Source organism: Camellia sinensis, chromosome 10 (assembly GCF_055761805.1).
Source record: "Camellia sinensis isolate YWXY chromosome 10, ASM5576180v1, whole genome shotgun sequence".
Classification (NCBI taxonomy): domain Eukaryota; kingdom Viridiplantae; phylum Streptophyta; class Magnoliopsida; order Ericales; family Theaceae; genus Camellia; species Camellia sinensis.
Genome location: NC_138970.1, coordinates 61954416 through 61976709, shown reverse-complemented (window position 1 = coordinate 61976709; position 22294 = coordinate 61954416). Strand labels below are relative to the sequence as shown.

The 22294-nt window shown below is 36.6% G+C and overlaps 1 pseudogene across 1 annotated transcript in view; it reads right to left on the bottom strand.

Annotated features, from left to right (window-relative positions):
• Positions 1-18675: 18675 nt before the first annotated feature.
• Positions 18676-22294, bottom strand: part of LOC114320313 (protein REVEILLE 8-like) — a 28995-nt pseudogene continuing 25376 nt past the window's right edge. The window contains exons 8-10 of the transcript XR_014341462.1: positions 19451-19510; positions 19162-19290; positions 18676-19066 (exon numbers count right to left, since the gene is read on the bottom strand). The product of XR_014341462.1 is annotated as a protein REVEILLE 8-like (transcript). The remainder of the gene's footprint in view (positions 19067-19161; positions 19291-19450; positions 19511-22294) is intronic.

The following is a 22294-nucleotide window of genomic DNA, read 5'->3' as shown; positions in this document are numbered from 1 at the left end:
GAGTTTCTTCATAAGAAGATCTTGAATTTCTGTTTTACACATTTCCATATATTCCTTTTTCATTTGACTAGGGCGAGCTCTAGTTGGAATATATTTTTCATCAAAATCTGGTTCATATGGTAATGTTACAATATATTTTTTGCGATTCCAGAAAGCATTAGGAACAGTACCACAAACTTCTGTTTGAAATTCTTTTTCAATTAATTTAATTTTCTGTTGAAAAGAAGATTGTTGTAATCTTTGTTCTGTTGTCAAAAAGGAGACTTCTTTTTGAATCAAATTTATCTGGTTTTGTTTAACAGAAATTAAATCACGAATTTGATCTAATTCTTTTGTATACGGTTGAGTGATAAATTCAAAAATTACTGATTTTCCTTGTAATTGGGAGTAAATACCTGTTGAATCAATTTTCTGGATAGGCATTAAAAGACAAAGAAAAGGTGTGCCTAAAATGATATTTGTAGCAAGATTTCTGACTAGCACAAATGATGTAGGAAGACAGAGATCTTCATTACAAATATAAGCTTCTGGAATTTTATACCTGATTTGGAGAGAATTCCCACTTGCACTGGTAAGACTCTGGGTAGTTTTTGCAAAATACCTGGTTGGGACTATACCTTCTTGAATACAGTTCATATCAGCTCCACTATCAACTAAGGCAATAGCATCCTTAATGATAAAATCCGGTTTGATCATGAAAGAGATTTTTATGTACCATTTCTGGAAAGTAACTTGATTAACTAACAACAAATAAGGAGTCGAAGATTCGGGTTCTTGTTTGTTAAAATCAAGTTTTTGTTCAGTTTCTTTTTCTTTCTGTTTAGGAATTTGGGTATGAAGATACTTAATATCTTTAATAGCAGCTTCACTAGCAGTTTGCAAGTGTTTAACTTCTGTTTTAAGGACATTAATTTCCATTTTTAAATCCTGTAGAGTAGTTGGTTGTTCTACTACTGATTTGGTCTGAATTCGGTTAATAACTGTTTGGAGATTATAAGAATAATCTGGAATGGGTGGAGTGTCTGTTATTGTCTCCTCTCTAGCCGAAGCTGCAGAATTAGTTGCATATCAGGATGTTAAACAGGCCCTTGATAAATGGACCATACCAGCTGTAGATCCCTACACCATATACAGAAAAGGAAAATTTCAATTTCTTAGCCGAACAATAATCAAGACATTTGAACATGCATCTTGTATTCAGAATAATGATGAAATTATTAGATTAATTCATGTTAATGATTTTGTCCCCTTTCTGAAAGATTATAAGTACATCCATATAGGATTGGTACAAATTACTTTTAAACCCTTGACCCTTCTTGGTCAAAACACCAGTATCCAATGCACCCTTCGTGATGGGCGCTGCCTTGATTGGCGAGCCTCACTTATGGGAGCAATTGAGACAAGTTTGTCTCATGGACCAGTATATTTTGATATATATCCAAATCTCAGTGTTGCACTTTGTGACGCTAATTTATCCAATGTTTTAGAACTTAGAGTTCTAACCCATGGATATAATTATAAACCAGGTACTCCACTCTTTTCTGTACACTCCCGAATCTACATAAAGGCTTTAACAACTTTAAATCCTTATGTAAAGAAGAAAACAGAAACAGGCCAGACAGTCTTAATTGAGACTAACCTCTACAGTAGCCAAGTTGCTGTCCCCAAGATGATTGCTTGGAAAGACATCACTTTTCCAGATAGGTGGGAAATTCCTAACGCCGTACCACCCAAACCAATGATTCAACACAACATCGATGATGTTATTCAAACTCAAGGAGGTAATGTTTATCTCCAATTCCAGAAACCTTTGCTTACTCGAAGCAATTCTTCTAATGCCAGTTTCCGAACAGCACCCAGAAGCTTTTCTAACAACAGCTTTAGATCTATCCCTCCTTACCAAGTGGACTATCCAGAATCTAGCCGTCAATCTGTTGACAATGCTCCAACCAGAAGACAAATAGAAAATATACTTCAACAAATACCCTCTAGGCCTCCTAGTAGACCACCTAGTGATCCACAGGAAGATCCTATGACATCAGAAATTCAAGGAATCCGTCTTTCCCAAAATAAAATTCCACATGGTGTTTATACTGCACCCCCAGTTCCAACACCTTCTCCAGATAGCCCTACGGCCAGTGATATGAATTTTGATCTTTAATGGATTTTACACCAGGAAGTGAAAATAGAAAAATCTTAAACCAGGAATTTAACCAGGAAAAATATAAAGAATTTCGAGATTGGTATTTTACCAACCATACCCCTGACCAGTTAGCTAATTATAAAACTCAATACTACCAACATCTTGAGTTACACCAGACATTAATACCGTTTGTAGAATGGTATAATACGGTTACCCAACCAAAACTAATAGTTATTGAAGACCAGTACAAAGCTTGGACCACAACTGAAGGCCAAGTCATCCATTCTCTTCATCCACCTGCTCAATCCTTAGAGTTGGTACCTAACGGTGAACTTACCAAACAACCTTTATCAGCCACCGCATACATAGATGCACAATCCACTAAACTTAGTCGAGCTGAATCCTCTTTAGCCAGACAAAATAATTATACCAATCTTATCTGCCAAACTATCAGTAAGCAGCTGACTCGAATTGAAGAAGCTGTGTCTACTTTCAAGGATCGAACCCTTGCTCCACCTGTTACAGGAGTCTCTACTCTCCATCCAGTATCCATTAAACCTTCTTTAGACATTACTAACTTTAAGTTAAAATCGTCTAATATTGAGTTTATGGACACCCTCTTGCAGCGAATGCAAAATTTAAATGTTCGTCCTCCTGAACCTCCTAAGCCTCCTACCGGACAAACCAGCAGTGGATCTATCCACATGCTTAGAGCTGACACCAGCCCTGACCAGGATATTTTATCTCCAGACCAAATTCAAGAAATTCAAATGAATTTTCAGGAACCTTCATCAGTCAACAAGCTTAACTATTATAGTTCTGCTAAACCAGGATTTTTACCTCATACCAGAAATTACTATTCCCGACCTACTCCTCCAGATATTCTTTATGAAGAAGCTTATCTGAATGAACAGAATAGTTACCATGGTAAAACTATTTATGAATGGAATATTGATGGTGAATCAGAATTTGGTATTTATAAAAAACTCCACCAGATGATGATGTATGCTACTGTATGTCGTCAATACAGTAATAATGATCAGGCCATAGCTAAGTTTATTATCAATGGCTTTACCGGAATCCTTAAAGGTTGGTGGGATAATATTATCACTCCCCTACAACAAACTGAAATCTTGACCGCTGTCAAAGTAGAACTTGATCCTACTACCAACCAGCAGGTCCAACAGTCTGATGCAGTGTACACCCTCATCCAAACAATTATCTACCATTTTGTTGGCACCAGTACCTCTACTCAGGACCGTGGTCGTGAGTTACTCCAGAATTTGCGTTGTCCTTCCTTAACCCATTTCCGATGGTATAAGGATGTTTTCCTTCTTAAGGTAACCCAACGCTCTGACGCTAACAGTACTCATTGGAAAGCTAAATTTATTGATGGCCTTCCTACTCTCTTTGCCGAACGTGTTAGGAAAAAACTTCGGGACCGCCATGACCGGATGTCTATTCCTTATGACCAGTACACTTATGGACAACTTGTGTCCATTGTTACAGATGAAGGTCTTTCTTTGTGTAATGACCTCAAACTCCAGTATCAAATGAAACAACAAAACGTAACCCAACTTTCCTTTTTCAGAATAACGACCACGGTCCTGAGTTACTCCAGAATTTGCGTTGTCCTTCCTTAACCCATTTCCGATGGTATAAGGATGTTTTCCTTCTTAAGGTAACCCAACGCTCTGACGCTAACAGTACTCATTGGAAAGCTAAATTTATTGATGGCCTTCCTACTCTCTTTGCCGAACGTGTTAGGAAAAAACTTCGGGACCGCCATGACCGGATGTCTATTCCTTATGACCAGTACACTTATGGACAACTTGTGTCCATTGTTACAGATGAAGGTCTTTCTTTGTGTAATGACCTCAAACTCCAGTATCAAATGAAACAACAAAATTTAACAGGCAGAAAAGAATTAGGAGAATTCTGTGACCAGTTTGCTTATGAGCCAGGAATTAAATACCCTGCTAAAACCAGAAAGATATCTCATAAGAAATCCTCTAAACCTTACAGAAAAAAGTCTTATCCCAAGACTAGCCATCCGAAACCTACCAAGAAGTTTTATCCGAAGAAATCTACCAGTAAACCCAAAGGTAAATCTAAATCAGAAGTTAAGTGCTATAAATGTGGCCAAACAGGACATTATGCTAATAGATGTAGATCTAAAGCTAAATCTAAGGTTAATGAATTAAACCTTGATCCAGACATTAAAGACCAGTTAATCCAAGCCTTAGAAGCTGAAGAAATCTCAACTGAAGATGAAATCCCTTCTGATGATGAGCTTAACCAGTTATACTCTTCCTCCTCGGATGAAGATAATCCAGAAGCGCTATGTCCCTGTAGTACAAATCAGGAACAAATATCAGAAATTAATTACTGGAAATCCATAGTGGAAATGAATGGTTTACACTTAGGAGAACCAAGTAGTATAAATGTTTTAACAGATACCCAAAAGGATATGCTTGCTGTAGCAGATCAGATCCAGGATCCAGAAATAAAAATCAAGTATTTAAAAATGTGCTATGAACACCAACAAACAATAACAGACACTCCACCCATTCCGGAGATCAATATCCCGGGTAGTATGCGGATGGATGCCCCAAGTAGCAATGGGCATAATATTACGGATAACCATTTTACTGAATTGGATTGGACTGGCAGTCTTGTTGGCATCATGCAAAGTATGCTTGATTTCAACGGCTCCAGTTTCAACGAGTATTTGTTCGTAAATATATCTGTATTGATCAAAATGAGGAGGTGACTGTTGGGTGGTGAGATAACGACGTTTAATCTCCCACGGGTCTGTCATCCACTGTTCATCTGACGGTTCGATCCAAAGGACCGTTTCATCAGAAAGACTGTTAGGAGTATACGGGTCTTCTGGCCTCAGGAGAACATCCCTTGCCGTTGGATTACTGGTTTGACCTCCTCCACGAGAGAGGGGTGGATATTCGGATGGATCATAGCGAGGATTAGAACCCCGGCCACGACCTCGACCTCTTTGGCCTCTACTGGTCATTTGCTGATTTCTGCAAGTATTCACGGGTCAAAAAGTCAGGCAAAGAGTTAGTTTCTCCTTTAATATATTCAATATCAAAATCAAAATTGGATAAATAACCCTGCCAGCTTACGAATATCTGTTTTGAAACAAGATTTTTAACATCTTGTTTAAATATCTGTCTAGCAGCAGAGCAATCAACTCTGATGATAAAATGCTGGTTTAATAAGTCATCCTGGAATTTCATAACACATTTTACAATGGCTAAACATTCCTGTTTAATGGTCGGATAGTTTAAAGCAGCTGGATTCCAATGCCCAGAATGAAAACGTAAAAGTTCTTCTTTCTGAGTCTTGGGATTAAACTGTTTTAAAATACCACCAAATCCTTCATTGGACGCATCGGTTTCAACAATTTTCTTCCACTCAGGATTAGGTAAATTTAAACAAGGTAACTGTTGGACTTTAGCTTTAATTTTCTGAACAGCTAAAGTATGTTCTGGAGACCATGGAGGTGGATTCTTTTTTAACCTGGTATACAAGATGTTAGCATCTGCAGATAAATTCTGGTAATAGTCACGAATATAATTAAGACTACCTAAAAACCTCTGTAATTGAGTTTTGTCTTTAATTTCATCTGGAAATTTAGAGGCAAACTCCATGCTTCTGTTAATGGGAATAATACTACCATTACAAATATTATGTCCTAAATATCTGATGGTGGTTTGAAATAATTGCATTTTTGGTGCAGATAAGACTAAACCATTTCTGATTATAACATTCTTAAAAATATTAAGATGTTTCATATGCTGGTCAATTGATGAAGAGAAAATTAAAACATCATCAATATAAGAAAGAGTAAATTCTGTAAACGGATTAAAAATATCATTCATAATATGTTGAAATTCTGAAGGTGCATTTTTTAGTCCAAATGGCATAACATTCCATTCATAATGCCCAAAGGGTACGGTAAAGGCTGTTTTATAGCGATCCTGTTCAGCAATCTCAACTTGCCAATATCCTGATTTAAGATCAAATTTGGAAAAAATTATGGCATCCTGGAGACGATCTAAAAGATCTTTTTTGTTCGGAATAGGATATCGGATCCATTTTAATTTTTCATTTAACGGTTTATAGTTAATCACAAGGCGTGGAACACCTCGCTCTAACTCTGCATTTTTATTAACATAAAAAGCGGTACAACTCCACGGGGAGTGACTAGGACGGATGAGTTTCTTCATAAGAAGATCTTGAATTTCTGTTTTACACATTTCCATATATTCCTTTTTCATTTGACTAGGGCGAGCTCTAGTTGGAATATATTTTTCATCAAAATCTGGTTCATATGGTAATGTTACAATATATTTTTTGCGATTCCAGAAAGCATTAGGAACAGTACCACAAACTTCTGTTTGAAATTCTTTTTCAATTAATTTAATTTTCTGTTGAAAAGAAGATTGTTGTAATCTTTGTTCTGTTGTCAAAAAGGAGACTTCTTTTTGAATCAAATTTATCTGGTTTTGTTTAACAGAAATTAAATCACGAATTTGATCTAATTCTTTTGTATACGGTTGAGTGATAAATTCAAAAATTACTGATTTTCCTTGTAATTGGGAGTAAATACCTGTTGAATCAATTTTCTGGATAGGCATTAAAAGACAAAGAAAAGGTGTGCCTAAAATGATATTTGTAGCAAGATTTCTGACTAGCACAAATGATGTAGGAAGACAGAGATCTTCATTACAAATATAAGCTTCTGGAATTTTATACCTGATTTGGAGAGAATTCCCACTTGCACTGGTAAGACTCTGGGTAGTTTTTGCAAAATACCTGGTTGGGACTATACCTTCTTGAATACAGTTCATATCAGCTCCACTATCAACTAAGGCAATAGCATCCTTAATGATAAAATCCGGTTTGATCATGAAAGAGATTTTTATGTACCATTTCTGGAAAGTAACTTGATTAACTAACAACAAATAAGGAGTCGAAGATTCGGGTTCTTGTTTGTTAAAATCAAGTTTTTGTTCAGTTTCTTTTTCTTTCTGTTTAGGAATTTGGGTATGAAGATACTTAATATCTTTAATAGCAGCTTCACTAGCAGTTTGCAAGTGTTTAACTTCTGTTTTAAGGACATTAATTTCCATTTTTAAATCCTGTAGAGTAGTTGGTTGTTCTACTACTGATTTGGTCTGAATTCGGTTAATAACTGTTTGGAGATTATAAGAATAATCTGGAATGGGTGGAGTGTCTGTTATTGTCTCCTCTCTAGCCGAAGCTGCAGAATTAGTTGCATATCAGGATGTTAAACAGGCCCTTGATAAATGGACCATACCAGCTGTAGATCCCTACACCATATACAGAAAAGGAAAATTTCAATTTCTTAGCCGAACAATAATCAAGACATTTGAACATGCATCTTGTATTCAGAATAATGATGAAATTATTAGATTAATTCATGTTAATGATTTTGTCCCCTTTCTGAAAGATTATAAGTACATCCATATAGGATTGGTACAAATTACTTTTAAACCCTTGACCCTTCTTGGTCAAAACACCAGTATCCAATGCACCCTTCGTGATGGGCGCTGCCTTGATTGGCGAGCCTCACTTATGGGAGCAATTGAGACAAGTTTGTCTCATGGACCAGTATATTTTGATATATATCCAAATCTCAGTGTTGCACTTTGTGACGCTAATTTATCCAATGTTTTAGAACTTAGAGTTCTAACCCATGGATATAATTATAAACCAGGTACTCCACTCTTTTCTGTACACTCCCGAATCTACATAAAGGCTTTAACAACTTTAAATCCTTATGTAAAGAAGAAAACAGAAACAGGCCAGACAGTCTTAATTGAGACTAACCTCTACAGTAGCCAAGTTGCTGTCCCCAAGATGATTGCTTGGAAAGACATCACTTTTCCAGATAGGTGGGAAATTCCTAACGCCGTACCACCCAAACCAATGATTCAACACAACATCGATGATGTTATTCAAACTCAAGGAGGTAATGTTTATCTCCAATTCCAGAAACCTTTGCTTACTCGAAGCAATTCTTCTAATGCCAGTTTCCGAACAGCACCCAGAAGCTTTTCTAACAACAGCTTTAGATCTATCCCTCCTTACCAAGTGGACTATCCAGAATCTAGCCGTCAATCTGTTGACAATGCTCCAACCAGAAGACAAATAGAAAATATACTTCAACAAATACCCTCTAGGCCTCCTAGTAGACCACCTAGTGATCCACAGGAAGATCCTATGACATCAGAAATTCAAGGAATCCGTCTTTCCCAAAATAAAATTCCACATGGTGTTTATACTGCACCCCCAGTTCCAACACCTTCTCCAGATAGCCCTACGGCCAGTGATATGAATTTTGATCTTTAATGGATTTTACACCAGGAAGTGAAAATAGAAAAATCTTAAACCAGGAATTTAACCAGGAAAAATATAAAGAATTTCGAGATTGGTATTTTACCAACCATACCCCTGACCAGTTAGCTAATTATAAAACTCAATACTACCAACATCTTGAGTTACACCAGACATTAATACCGTTTGTAGAATGGTATAATACGGTTACCCAACCAAAACTAATAGTTATTGAAGACCAGTACAAAGCTTGGACCACAACTGAAGGCCAAGTCATCCATTCTCTTCATCCACCTGCTCAATCCTTAGAGTTGGTACCTAACGGTGAACTTACCAAACAACCTTTATCAGCCACCGCATACATAGATGCACAATCCACTAAACTTAGTCGAGCTGAATCCTCTTTAGCCAGACAAAATAATTATACCAATCTTATCTGCCAAACTATCAGTAAGCAGCTGACTCGAATTGAAGAAGCTGTGTCTACTTTCAAGGATCGAACCCTTGCTCCACCTGTTACAGGAGTCTCTACTCTCCATCCAGTATCCATTAAACCTTCTTTAGACATTACTAACTTTAAGTTAAAATCGTCTAATATTGAGTTTATGGACACCCTCTTGCAGCGAATGCAAAATTTAAATGTTCGTCCTCCTGAACCTCCTAAGCCTCCTACCGGACAAACCAGCAGTGGATCTATCCACATGCTTAGAGCTGACACCAGCCCTGACCAGGATATTTTATCTCCAGACCAAATTCAAGAAATTCAAATGAATTTTCAGGAACCTTCATCAGTCAACAAGCTTAACTATTATAGTTCTGCTAAACCAGGATTTTTACCTCATACCAGAAATTACTATTCCCGACCTACTCCTCCAGATATTCTTTATGAAGAAGCTTATCTGAATGAACAGAATAGTTACCATGGTAAAACTATTTATGAATGGAATATTGATGGTGAATCAGAATTTGGTATTTATAAAAAACTCCACCAGATGATGATGTATGCTACTGTATGTCGTCAATACAGTAATAATGATCAGGCCATAGCTAAGTTTATTATCAATGGCTTTACCGGAATCCTTAAAGGTTGGTGGGATAATATTATCACTCCCCTACAACAAACTGAAATCTTGACCGCTGTCAAAGTAGAACTTGATCCTACTACCAACCAGCAGGTCCAACAGTCTGATGCAGTGTACACCCTCATCCAAACAATTATCTACCATTTTGTTGGCACCAGTACCTCTACTCAGGACCGTGGTCGTGAGTTACTCCAGAATTTGCGTTGTCCTTCCTTAACCCATTTCCGATGGTATAAGGATGTTTTCCTTCTTAAGGTAACCCAACGCTCTGACGCTAACAGTACTCATTGGAAAGCTAAATTTATTGATGGCCTTCCTACTCTCTTTGCCGAACGTGTTAGGAAAAAACTTCGGGACCGCCATGACCGGATGTCTATTCCTTATGACCAGTACACTTATGGACAACTTGTGTCCATTGTTACAGATGAAGGTCTTTCTTTGTGTAATGACCTCAAACTCCAGTATCAAATGAAACAACAAAACGTAACCCAACTTTCCTTTTTCAGAATAACGACCACGGTCCTGAGTTACTCCAGAATTTGCGTTGTCCTTCCTTAACCCATTTCCGATGGTATAAGGATGTTTTCCTTCTTAAGGTAACCCAACGCTCTGACGCTAACAGTACTCATTGGAAAGCTAAATTTATTGATGGCCTTCCTACTCTCTTTGCCGAACGTGTTAGGAAAAAACTTCGGGACCGCCATGACCGGATGTCTATTCCTTATGACCAGTACACTTATGGACAACTTGTGTCCATTGTTACAGATGAAGGTCTTTCTTTGTGTAATGACCTCAAACTCCAGTATCAAATGAAACAACAAAATTTAACAGGCAGAAAAGAATTAGGAGAATTCTGTGACCAGTTTGCTTATGAGCCAGGAATTAAATACCCTGCTAAAACCAGAAAGATATCTCATAAGAAATCCTCTAAACCTTACAGAAAAAAGTCTTATCCCAAGACTAGCCATCCGAAACCTACCAAGAAGTTTTATCCGAAGAAATCTACCAGTAAACCCAAAGGTAAATCTAAATCAGAAGTTAAGTGCTATAAATGTGGCCAAACAGGACATTATGCTAATAGATGTAGATCTAAAGCTAAATCTAAGGTTAATGAATTAAACCTTGATCCAGACATTAAAGACCAGTTAATCCAAGCCTTAGAAGCTGAAGAAATCTCAACTGAAGATGAAATCCCTTCTGATGATGAGCTTAACCAGTTATACTCTTCCTCCTCGGATGAAGATAATCCAGAAGCGCTATGTCCCTGTAGTACAAATCAGGAACAAATATCAGAAATTAATTACTGGAAATCCATAGTGGAAATGAATGGTTTACACTTAGGAGAACCAAGTAGTATAAATGTTTTAACAGATACCCAAAAGGATATGCTTGCTGTAGCAGATCAGATCCAGGATCCAGAAATAAAAATCAAGTATTTAAAAATGTGCTATGAACACCAACAAACAATAACAGACACTCCACCCATTCCGGAGATCAATATCCCGGGTAGTATGCGGATGGATGCCCCAAGTAGCAATGGGCATAATATTACGGATAACCATTTTACTGAATTGGATTGGACTGGCAGTCTTGTTGGCATCATGCAAAGTATGCTTGATTTCAACGGCTCCAGTTTCAACGAGTATTTGTTCGTAAATATATCTGTATTGATCAAAATGAGGAGGTGACTGTTGGGTGGTGAGATAACGACGTTTAATCTCCCACGGGTCTGTCATCCACTGTTCATCTGACGGTTCGATCCAAAGGACCGTTTCATCAGAAAGACTGTTAGGAGTATACGGGTCTTCTGGCCTCAGGAGAACATCCCTTGCCGTTGGATTACTGGTTTGACCTCCTCCACGAGAGAGGGGTGGATATTCGGATGGATCATAGCGAGGATTAGAACCCCGGCCACGACCTCGACCTCTTTGGCCTCTACTGGTCATTTGCTGATTTCTGCAAGTATTCACGGGTCAAAAAGTCAGGCAAAGAGTTAGTTTCTCCTTTAATATATTCAATATCAAAATCAAAATTGGATAAATAACCCTGCCAGCTTACGAATATCTGTTTTGAAACAAGATTTTTAACATCTTGTTTAAATATCTGTCTAGCAGCAGAGCAATCAACTCTGATGATAAAATGCTGGTTTAATAAGTCATCCTGGAATTTCATAACACATTTTACAATGGCTAAACATTCCTGTTTAATGGTCGGATAGTTTAAAGCAGCTGGATTCCAATGCCCAGAATGAAAACGTAAAAGTTCTTCTTTCTGAGTCTTGGGATTAAACTGTTTTAAAATACCACCAAATCCTTCATTGGACGCATCGGTTTCAACAATTTTCTTCCACTCAGGATTAGGTAAATTTAAACAAGGTAACTGTTGGACTTTAGCTTTAATTTTCTGAACAGCTAAAGTATGTTCTGGAGACCATGGAGGTGGATTCTTTTTTAACCTGGTATACAAGATGTTAGCATCTGCAGATAAATTCTGGTAATAGTCACGAATATAATTAAGACTACCTAAAAACCTCTGTAATTGAGTTTTGTCTTTAATTTCATCTGGAAATTTAGAGGCAAACTCCATGCTTCTGTTAATGGGAATAATACTACCATTACAAATATTATGTCCTAAATATCTGATGGTGGTTTGAAATAATTGCATTTTTGGTGCAGATAAGACTAAACCATTTCTGATTATAACATTCTTAAAAATATTAAGATGTTTCATATGCTGGTCAATTGATGAAGAGAAAATTAAAACATCATCAATATAAGAAAGAGTAAATTCTGTAAACGGATTAAAAATATCATTCATAATATGTTGAAATTCTGAAGGTGCATTTTTTAGTCCAAATGGCATAACATTCCATTCATAATGCCCAAAGGGTACGGTAAAGGCTGTTTTATAGCGATCCTGTTCAGCAATCTCAACTTGCCAATATCCTGATTTAAGATCAAATTTGGAAAAAATTATGGCATCCTGGAGACGATCTAAAAGATCTTTTTTGTTCGGAATAGGATATCGGATCCATTTTAATTTTTCATTTAACGGTTTATAGTTAATCACAAGGCGTGGAACACCTCGCTCTAACTCTGCATTTTTATTAACATAAAAAGCGGTACAACTCCACGGGGAGTGACTAGGACGGATGAGTTTCTTCATAAGAAGATCTTGAATTTCTGTTTTACACATTTCCATATATTCCTTTTTCATTTGACTAGGGCGAGCTCTAGTTGGAATATATTTTTCATCAAAATCTGGTTCATATGGTAATGTTACAATATATTTTTTGCGATTCCAGAAAGCATTAGGAACAGTACCACAAACTTCTGTTTGAAATTCTTTTTCAATTAATTTAATTTTCTGTTGAAAAGAAGATTGTTGTAATCTTTGTTCTGTTGTCAAAAAGGAGACTTCTTTTTGAATCAAATTTATCTGGTTTTGTTTAACAGAAATTAAATCACGAATTTGATCTAATTCTTTTGTATACGGTTGAGTGATAAATTCAAAAATTACTGATTTTCCTTGTAATTGGGAGTAAATACCTGTTGAATCAATTTTCTGGATAGGCATTAAAAGACAAAGAAAAGGTGTGCCTAAAATGATATTTGTAGCAAGATTTCTGACTAGCACAAATGATGTAGGAAGACAGAGATCTTCATTACAAATATAAGCTTCTGGAATTTTATACCTGATTTGGAGAGAATTCCCACTTGCACTGGTAAGACTCTGGGTAGTTTTTGCAAAATACCTGGTTGGGACTATACCTTCTTGAATACAGTTCATATCAGCTCCACTATCAACTAAGGCAATAGCATCCTTAATGATAAAATCCGGTTTGATCATGAAAGAGATTTTTATGTACCATTTCTGGAAAGTAACTTGATTAACTAACAACAAATAAGGAGTCGAAGATTCGGGTTCTTGTTTGTTAAAATCAAGTTTTTGTTCAGTTTCTTTTTCTTTCTGTTTAGGAATTTGGGTATGAAGATACTTAATATCTTTAATAGCAGCTTCACTAGCAGTTTGCAAGTGTTTAACTTCTGTTTTAAGGACATTAATTTCCATTTTTAAATCCTGTAGAGTAGTTGGTTGTTCTACTACTGATTTGGTCTGAATTCGGTTAATAACTGTTTGGAGATTATAAGAATAATCTGGAATGGGTGGAGTGTCTGTTATTGTTTGTTGGTGTTCATAGCACATTTTTAAATACTTGATTTTTATTTCTGGATCCTGGATCTGATCTGCTACAGCAAGCATATCCTTTTGGGTATCTGTTAAAACATTTATACTACTTGGTTCTCCTAAGTGTAAACCATTCATTTCCACTATGGATTTCCAGTAATTAATTTCTGATATTTGTTCCTGATTTGTACTACAGGGACATAGCGCTTCTGGATTATCTTCATCCGAGGAGGAAGAGTATAACTGGTTAAGCTCATCATCAGAAGGGATTTCATCTTCAGTTGAGATTTCTTCAGCTTCTAAGGCTTGGATTAACTGGTCTTTAATGTCTGGATCAAGGTTTAATTCATTAACCTTAGATTTAGCTTTAGATCTACATCTATTAGCATAATGTCCTGTTTGGCCACATTTATAGCACTTAACTTCTGATTTAGATTTACCTTTGGGTTTACTGGTAGATTTCTTCGGATAAAACTTCTTGGTAGGTTTCGGATGGCTAGTCTTGGGATAAGACTTTTTTCTGTAAGGTTTAGAGGATTTCTTATGAGATATCTTTCTGGTTTTAGCAGGGTATTTAATTCCTGGCTCATAAGCAAACTGGTCACAGAATTCTCCTAATTCTTTTCTGCCTGTTAAATTTTGTTGTTTCATTTGATACTGGAGTTTGAGGTCATTACACAAAGAAAGACCTTCATCTGTAACAATGGACACAAGTTGTCCATAAGTGTACTGGTCATAAGGAATAGACATCCGGTCATGGCGGTCCCGAAGTTTTTTCCTAACACGTTCGGCAAAGAGAGTAGGAAGGCCATCAATAAATTTAGCTTTCCAATGAGTACTGTTAGCGTCAGAGCGTTGGGTTACCTTAAGAAGGAAAACATCCTTATACCATCGGAAATGGGTTAAGGAAGGACAACGCAAATTCTGGAGTAACTCACGACCACGGTCCTGAGTAGAGGTACTGGTGCCAACAAAATGGTAGATAATTGTTTGGATGAGGGTGTACACTGCATCAGACTGTTGGACCTGCTGGTTGGTAGTAGGATCAAGTTCTACTTTGACAGCGGTCAAGATTTCAGTTTGTTGTAGGGGAGTGATAATATTATCCCACCAACCTTTAAGGATTCCGGTAAAGCCATTGATAATAAACTTAGCTATGGCCTGATCATTATTACTGTATTGACGACATACAGTAGCATACATCATCATCTGGTGGAGTTTTTTATAAATACCAAATTCTGATTCACCATCAATATTCCATTCATAAATAGTTTTACCATGGTAACTATTCTGTTCATTCAGATAAGCTTCTTCATAAAGAATATCTGGAGGAGTAGGTCGGGAATAGTAATTTCTGGTATGAGGTAAAAATCCTGGTTTAGCAGAACTATAATAGTTAAGCTTGTTGACTGATGAAGGTTCCTGAAAATTCATTTGAATTTCTTGAATTTGGTCTGGAGATAAAATATCCTGGTCAGGGCTGGTGTCAGCTCTAAGCATGTGGATAGATCCACTGCTGGTTTGTCCGGTAGGAGGCTTAGGAGGTTCAGGAGGACGAACATTTAAATTTTGCATTCGCTGCAAGAGGGTGTCCATAAACTCAATATTAGACGATTTTAACTTAAAGTTAGTAATGTCTAAAGAAGGTTTAATGGATACTGGATGGAGAGTAGAGACTCCTGTAACAGGTGGAGCAAGGGTTCGATCCTTGAAAGTAGACACAGCTTCTTCAATTCGAGTCAGCTGCTTACTGATAGTTTGGCAGATAAGATTGGTATAATTATTTTGTCTGGCTAAAGAGGATTCAGCTCGACTAAGTTTAGTGGATTGTGCATCTATGTATGCGGTGGCTGATAAAGGTTGTTTGGTAAGTTCACCGTTAGGTACCAACTCTAAGGATTGAGCAGGTGGATGAAGAGAATGGATGACTTGGCCTTCAGTTGTGGTCCAAGCTTTGTACTGGTCTTCAATAACTATTAGTTTTGGTTGGGTAACCGTATTATACCATTCTACAAACGGTATTAATGTCTGGTGTAACTCAAGATGTTGGTAGTATTGAGTTTTATAATTAGCTAACTGGTCAGGGGTATGGTTGGTAAAATACCAATCTCGAAATTCTTTATATTTTTCCTGGTTAAATTCCTGGTTTAAGATTTTTCTATTTTCACTTCCTGGTGTAAAATCCATTAAAGATCAAAATTCATATCACTGGCCGTAGGGCTATCTGGAGAAGGTGTTGGAACTGGGGGTGCAGTATAAACACCATGTGGAATTTTATTTTGGGAAAGACGGATTCCTTGAATTTCTGATGTCATAGGATCTTCCTGTGGATCACTAGGTGGTCTACTAGGAGGCCTAGAGGGTATTTGTTGAAGTATATTTTCTATTTGTCTTCTGGTTGGAGCATTGTCAACAGATTGACGGCTAGATTCTGGATAGTCCACTTGGTAAGGAGGGATAGATCTAAAGCTGTTGTTAGAAAAGCTTCTGGGTGCTGTTCGGAAACTGGCATTAGAAGAATTGCTTCGAGTAAGCAAAGGTTTCTGGAATTGGAGATAAACATTACCTCCTTGAGTTTGAATAACATCATTGATGTTGTGTTGAATCATTGGTTTGGGTGGTACGGCGTTAGGAATTTCCCACCTATCTGGAAAAGTGATGTCTTTCCAAGCAATCATCTTGGGGACAGCAACTTGGCTACTGTAGAGGTTAGTCTCAATTAAGACTGTCTGGCCTGTTTCTGTTTTCTTCTTTACATAAGGATTTAAAGTTGTTAAAGCCTTTATGTAGATTCGGGAGTGTACAGAAAAGAGTGGAGTACCTGGTTTATAATTATATCCATGGGTTAGAACTCTAAGTTCTAAAACATTGGATAAATTAGCGTCACAAAGTGCAACACTGAGATTTGGATATATATCAAAATATACTGGTCCATGAGACAAACTTGTCTCAATTGCTCCCATAAGTGAGGCTCGCCAATCAAGGCAGCGCCCATCACGAAGGGTGCATTGGATACTGGTGTTTTGACCAAGAAGGGTCAAGGGTTTAAAACCAATTTGTACCAATCCTATATGGATGTACTTATAATCTTTCAGAAAGGGGACAAAATCATTAACATGAATTAATCTAATAATTTCATCATTATTCTGAATACAAGATGCATGTTCAAATGTCTTGATTATTGTTCGGCTAAGAAATTGAAATTTTCCTTTTCTGTATATGGTGTAGGGATCTACAGCTGGTATGGTCCATTTATCAAGGGCCTGTTTAACATCCTGATATGCAACTAATTCTGCAGCTTCGGCTAGAGAGGAGACAGTATTTCCTACAGTGGTTACTGATTCAGTTCCTGGTATTTCTACGGTATTTTCACTTTGTTCTGATATGGTTGTATTGTGATCATATATGTCTAATTTATTAGATTTATATTATTATTATATGTCAATTAAAACTTGGCTCTGATACCATAAAGCAGGACTATTTTTGAAAATGTGTCAAAATGTCTAAGTCACCCCTTTTATGCATTCTCTCTCCTGCCCACCTTACTCCCTCCCTCTTTCTTTTTTATTTTTATTTTTTTATTTTCTCCTTTTTATTTCCTTATTGTATTTACACTGTGCCTTTAGACACACGCATACACTTTAAACAAAAAAGACAAAATGTGCTTAATTATGTACATCACATGGATCAAATTAATTTTTTTTTGTATTTTTTAATTTTTGTCTATCTTATTGATATCTTAATATTAATTTATATTTAATTTTTTATTTAACATGAAATTATTTATTACAAAATATTTATATTTTATATACTTACACATAATATCTATAAATAATTCAAAAAGAATATTAAAGAAAAAATCAAAATGGTAGCTAAGACGGAGAAGAGGCAACTGGAGTGAGCAGTCGTTGCCATTATTGGGCCATGAAAGCAGGATGAAGGTAGAGATGGATCGCCGATGTTGTAAATGGTAAGAGAAAGTGTGTCAGAGTTGGTAGTGACTCGTTTGGTACAATGGGAGTGAGAGTAGGGTTAGGGTTAGGATTTGGATATGTTTTTCGGAGGTTAGAAATGATAGGAATAAAATTGAAATTTTGTATTGGGTTAAATTTGTAACAAAAAAATGAAAGAAATTGGGATCTAAAAGGAAAAAAATGAGATGCTGATGGTAACACCCTTCATAAAATAATGATTTAAATTTTACTTACCTATTAACCCATTAAATAACGGATCAAATTGAGTTTGCAAGTAGGTGGATAAATTCTAAACCATTGAATAAAAATACCAAAGTGGCACACATTTGAAACCCGGACTAGACATCCAGTTCAGTTCCTAACAGCAAATTCATGATTTATAGGGGATTAGTAAAGAACTTAATCCCTTGCTGGAGACTTGCATAGCTTTGGCCACCATGCAATTCTATCCGTCCTTTAGAGAGAGAGAGAGAGAGAGAGAGAGAGAGAGAGGGGAGGAGGGGGAGGAAAAATTAAGAATCACAAAATCCCAAACTTCATCCACAATTCTATGGCCATTATCCTATTACTTCTCAGGAATATCAATCAACTAGAAATACAAAAATGAATTACATACTACACAAAGTACAAACATTACAACTGGAGAAATTTCTCCCAGTGCACACTGCACAACCTCACTTACTATCAACAAATACTAATAAATCAGCACAATTCTATCAAATTTAGATTTCCAGTAGAAGCGATCAACATACTTTGCAATAAAACCGAGATTTCCTTAAGTTTAATTCGGGCTGAAGGAAGATTTTCCAGGATCCAAACATACTAGAAAGTCATCATTAATTTGTCTTTTATGATGCAGTATAACCAGCAAGAAAATCAAGAAGTCGAAGGTGGCCCTTACATATAACAACAACAACAAAACCATGCGCTTAAAGATCAAGAAAGCAAAACCATCATTATTACAACCCCGATTCTTAAAGTTACATTGCCTTGGCAAATTGTACTACACAAAACTGAGACTGACATTATATTTTCAAGACAGCTAAAATTGCCACCGACAGATCATGAGACATACATACAATCTGCTAACAGACCCAGATCAGTAAAACAGGTACAAAACATTGCCATTCAGCCTTTGGATATTTATATCATTAAAGGCATGAAAATCAGAGGATGTTATCCTTTCATCTGGCAATACTCTCCGATTCTACAGCTGTAGCGACATTTCTATATCCTTGAACTAGTGAATTTCGGAGCATGCCGTGAGAGCACTGTCAGACTTCTCATCTATAATGCTGATGAAGAAACACAGATATTCAAGTCAGATGTCAACCCAGTAACCACAAATTGGAGATCTTACTTGTTGAGGGGATAAAAGAAAGATACATGCTACATGGCAGCTTATACGTGGTGCTCAACACTACAACACAAAAGCTCATTTTTCTTGGTTCTTCATGACATTTCCTGCAGCAATTCCTACAGTTTTGGAATTGACATCATATGACGACAGGACCTCTCTCTGAAACAGTCAATGAAAATAACTTTACTTAAGAAATACACGGTCACAGCAAGCTAGAACTTTTTAGAAGAGTGACAAGCAAAATATTAAACATTAACAGTACTGCCAGAGTTGTCACATGAAGCATTTCACCATATCATTGAAGCAGAAGAATACTTACAATTGGCTCAAAATCAGGGCTAGACAAGTTGATGGTGAGGTTCCTCATCGGCAACAAAGCCTGTACGTAGACAGAACCCAAAAGGACAAAGATGTTCAGTTGCAAAGCAATATCCTTCCAATTGAATGACATTAATAAAATCCACATTGACCCAACTGATGTCAAAACACTTAATCATGTAACTAACAAATACAAGGAAAATCATCCATAGACAAGAAGCTTAAGGTTTCATGCCAGAGATCAAAGGGGCCACTGTGCAAATGCGAGCAATAGAGAGTGCATGAGTACCTGCCATTGCTAAGAATCATTTGCCTGTTTGGTTTTTAAATTAAAAAAACTGTTTTTTGAGTTTTTTGCTTTTTGTTTTTTTGTCATTTTTAAAATATTTTCATCAATTATTTTAACTTATTAGATACGCTTAATCTAGATGCACCTAAAAGTAAAATATTTCTAAAAAAAAGTTCATTAAAGACCAAATAAAAACCACCGCATTTTTGCTATTTTTTTTTTCCCTTTCCTTTTTTGGGTTAATTACATTTTACCTCCTTGTTTAGCCAAAAAAACACATTAGTTCCTTGAAGTTTAAAGATATACACTTAACCTCCTTATCATCTAAGGTAAAATGCAAAGCTAAACTCCGTTAAAGAAATTTTACAAAATGTCTATACTGCCCTTTTTTTTTCCTCCAATTTTCTTATAAATGCCAACGTCACTACAAACTCTCTCTCTCTCTCAAAATTATACAGCATCAAAAACCCACACCCATCTTGTTCTTTCCCTTAAGAAATAATCCATATAGGCACTTATGGCATTTCCATTAACTTCTCCAAATGGTACAATTTTGGATTTGATGGTTTTGAATCTCTAACTTTACAAATAAACAACAGCTGCCGCATTGAAAGATGCTCCTGTGTGTTTAGTTAACATTCTAAAAAAAATTATTGAAAAAAAAAAAAACGCTTAGCTTTTATCTGCACGTCATTGTCAAAGAGAAAGTTATCTTCACAAGTGTGTGAAGGTACATGTGCAATTGAAAAAAGTATTGGCTCCTTTGGGTTACTTGATTGAGAAAGGTGGGAGTTGTGTGTAAGTGCCTCTGTACACGTGTGTGTAATGACAAGGAAAAATGATGGTTTCAGCAATGGTGGGCTTGGGTTGTTGGAGGAAGTGAGGGAGACTAGGAGAAGAAAGAGAGGAGATGGAGCGTGAACTGTGCAACAGTGAAGGGGAGGAGGTGGAAGGAACAAGAAAATGAAGAAAAGAAGGGAAAATAATGGGGCAAAAGCTCGTATATCACTCATGTCCTGTCACATGCACTTAATTTAGTGCATGTTACACAAACAGTTAAGTTTGACAGAATTTGTTACTCTTGCATTTTACTCTGAACTGCAAGGAGGTTATATGTATATTTCAAAAACCATAGGGAGGTAATGTGTTTCCAAGCTAAACCACAAGGAGGTAAAGTGTAATTAACACACCCCCCCCCCCCCCCCCCCCTCCTTTTTTGGTCTTCAATTAACATTTTTAGTCAAATATGAAAAAGTTTACTAAAGACAACTAGAAAAATGAAAACTCAAAAAAGTTATCAAAAACTAACCAAACACACTTTCTTCCTATGATGCACGGACACGGACATGGGACAGGACATGACACGGACACTCGGACATGCAAATTTTCAAAAAATGGGAGACACAACAGGCTGGGGACACGTTTAATATATATAATTTTATTCATCTATTATATATCTAAAATTAAAAAAAAAAATCATTGGTTCCTATAAAAAGAAAATAAAGGAAGGGAAATAGACATCAAAAAAAAAGGGAGGGGAGAGGAAAAAAAAGGAAAAAGAAAAACGAAAGAGGGGAGAGAAAAAGAAAAAAAAAAAGAAAAGAAAAATGAAAGAGGGGAGAGACACAGAATTAGAAGAGGGAGGAGGACGAGAAGAAAACAAACATAAGAAGAAGACAAAAGATGAAGAGAAGAACAAAGAAGAAGACAAAGAGGAGAAGAAGAAGAACAGAGAAGACCAAGTCGCGAAATAGGTTAGGATTTCTTTGATCTCTAACCTCGATCTATCTCTCTTTCTCTCAATCTGACTCTCTCTCTCTCCTCTCCAACAGGTTTAGGGATTCTTCGATTCATCTCATGCGTGTCTGAAACGTGTCATCGCATGTCTGACGGGAAAAATTTCAAAAAAAAGGGAGACACATAGGGGAGAGTGTTGGACACGTGTCCATAGCGTGTCCAACACATGTCCGTGTCCGACACTCGTACACAGGCCTCGGAGAGGTGTACGTGCTTCATAGCTTTCTTCTATGTCTCCATTAAATATTGGTTTTTTGGTGAGAATGTAAAAGAAGTATACAAAATCCCATTGGGCTGTCCAAAATACTATTGTGATGACTAACAGGAGGAGACGCCATCAAACTATAAGAATGGCAAGGTATTACAAACCAGCAATTACCATTCAGCAAAAGCTCTTATAGAGGTCCACCTTATATAAGAACCTCTAAGGGCTAGAACAAGGATTTAATGCATTATCTTTTTATACAATATCCATCAGGGGATGCTGTATCCAATGCGGAGAGGACTAAAAAGAGAGAGAACAAGGCCGAGCCAACTATCAATCCAGAGATTGTGTAGTGCTACATAATATTGTTGACGCCTTTATAAATTATGAAGTCATTATACTTATTGTTAAAAGCATGAAATTTTACAAACATCAAAAGCTTTTTCTAGTTTTTCGGTTTTTATTATTCTACTTTAGTGACTTGTGTGCCTTGAAAATCCAAAAGCATCAACCAATTATTCAAGATTTGTTATCCCATATCTTTAAATGCAAGT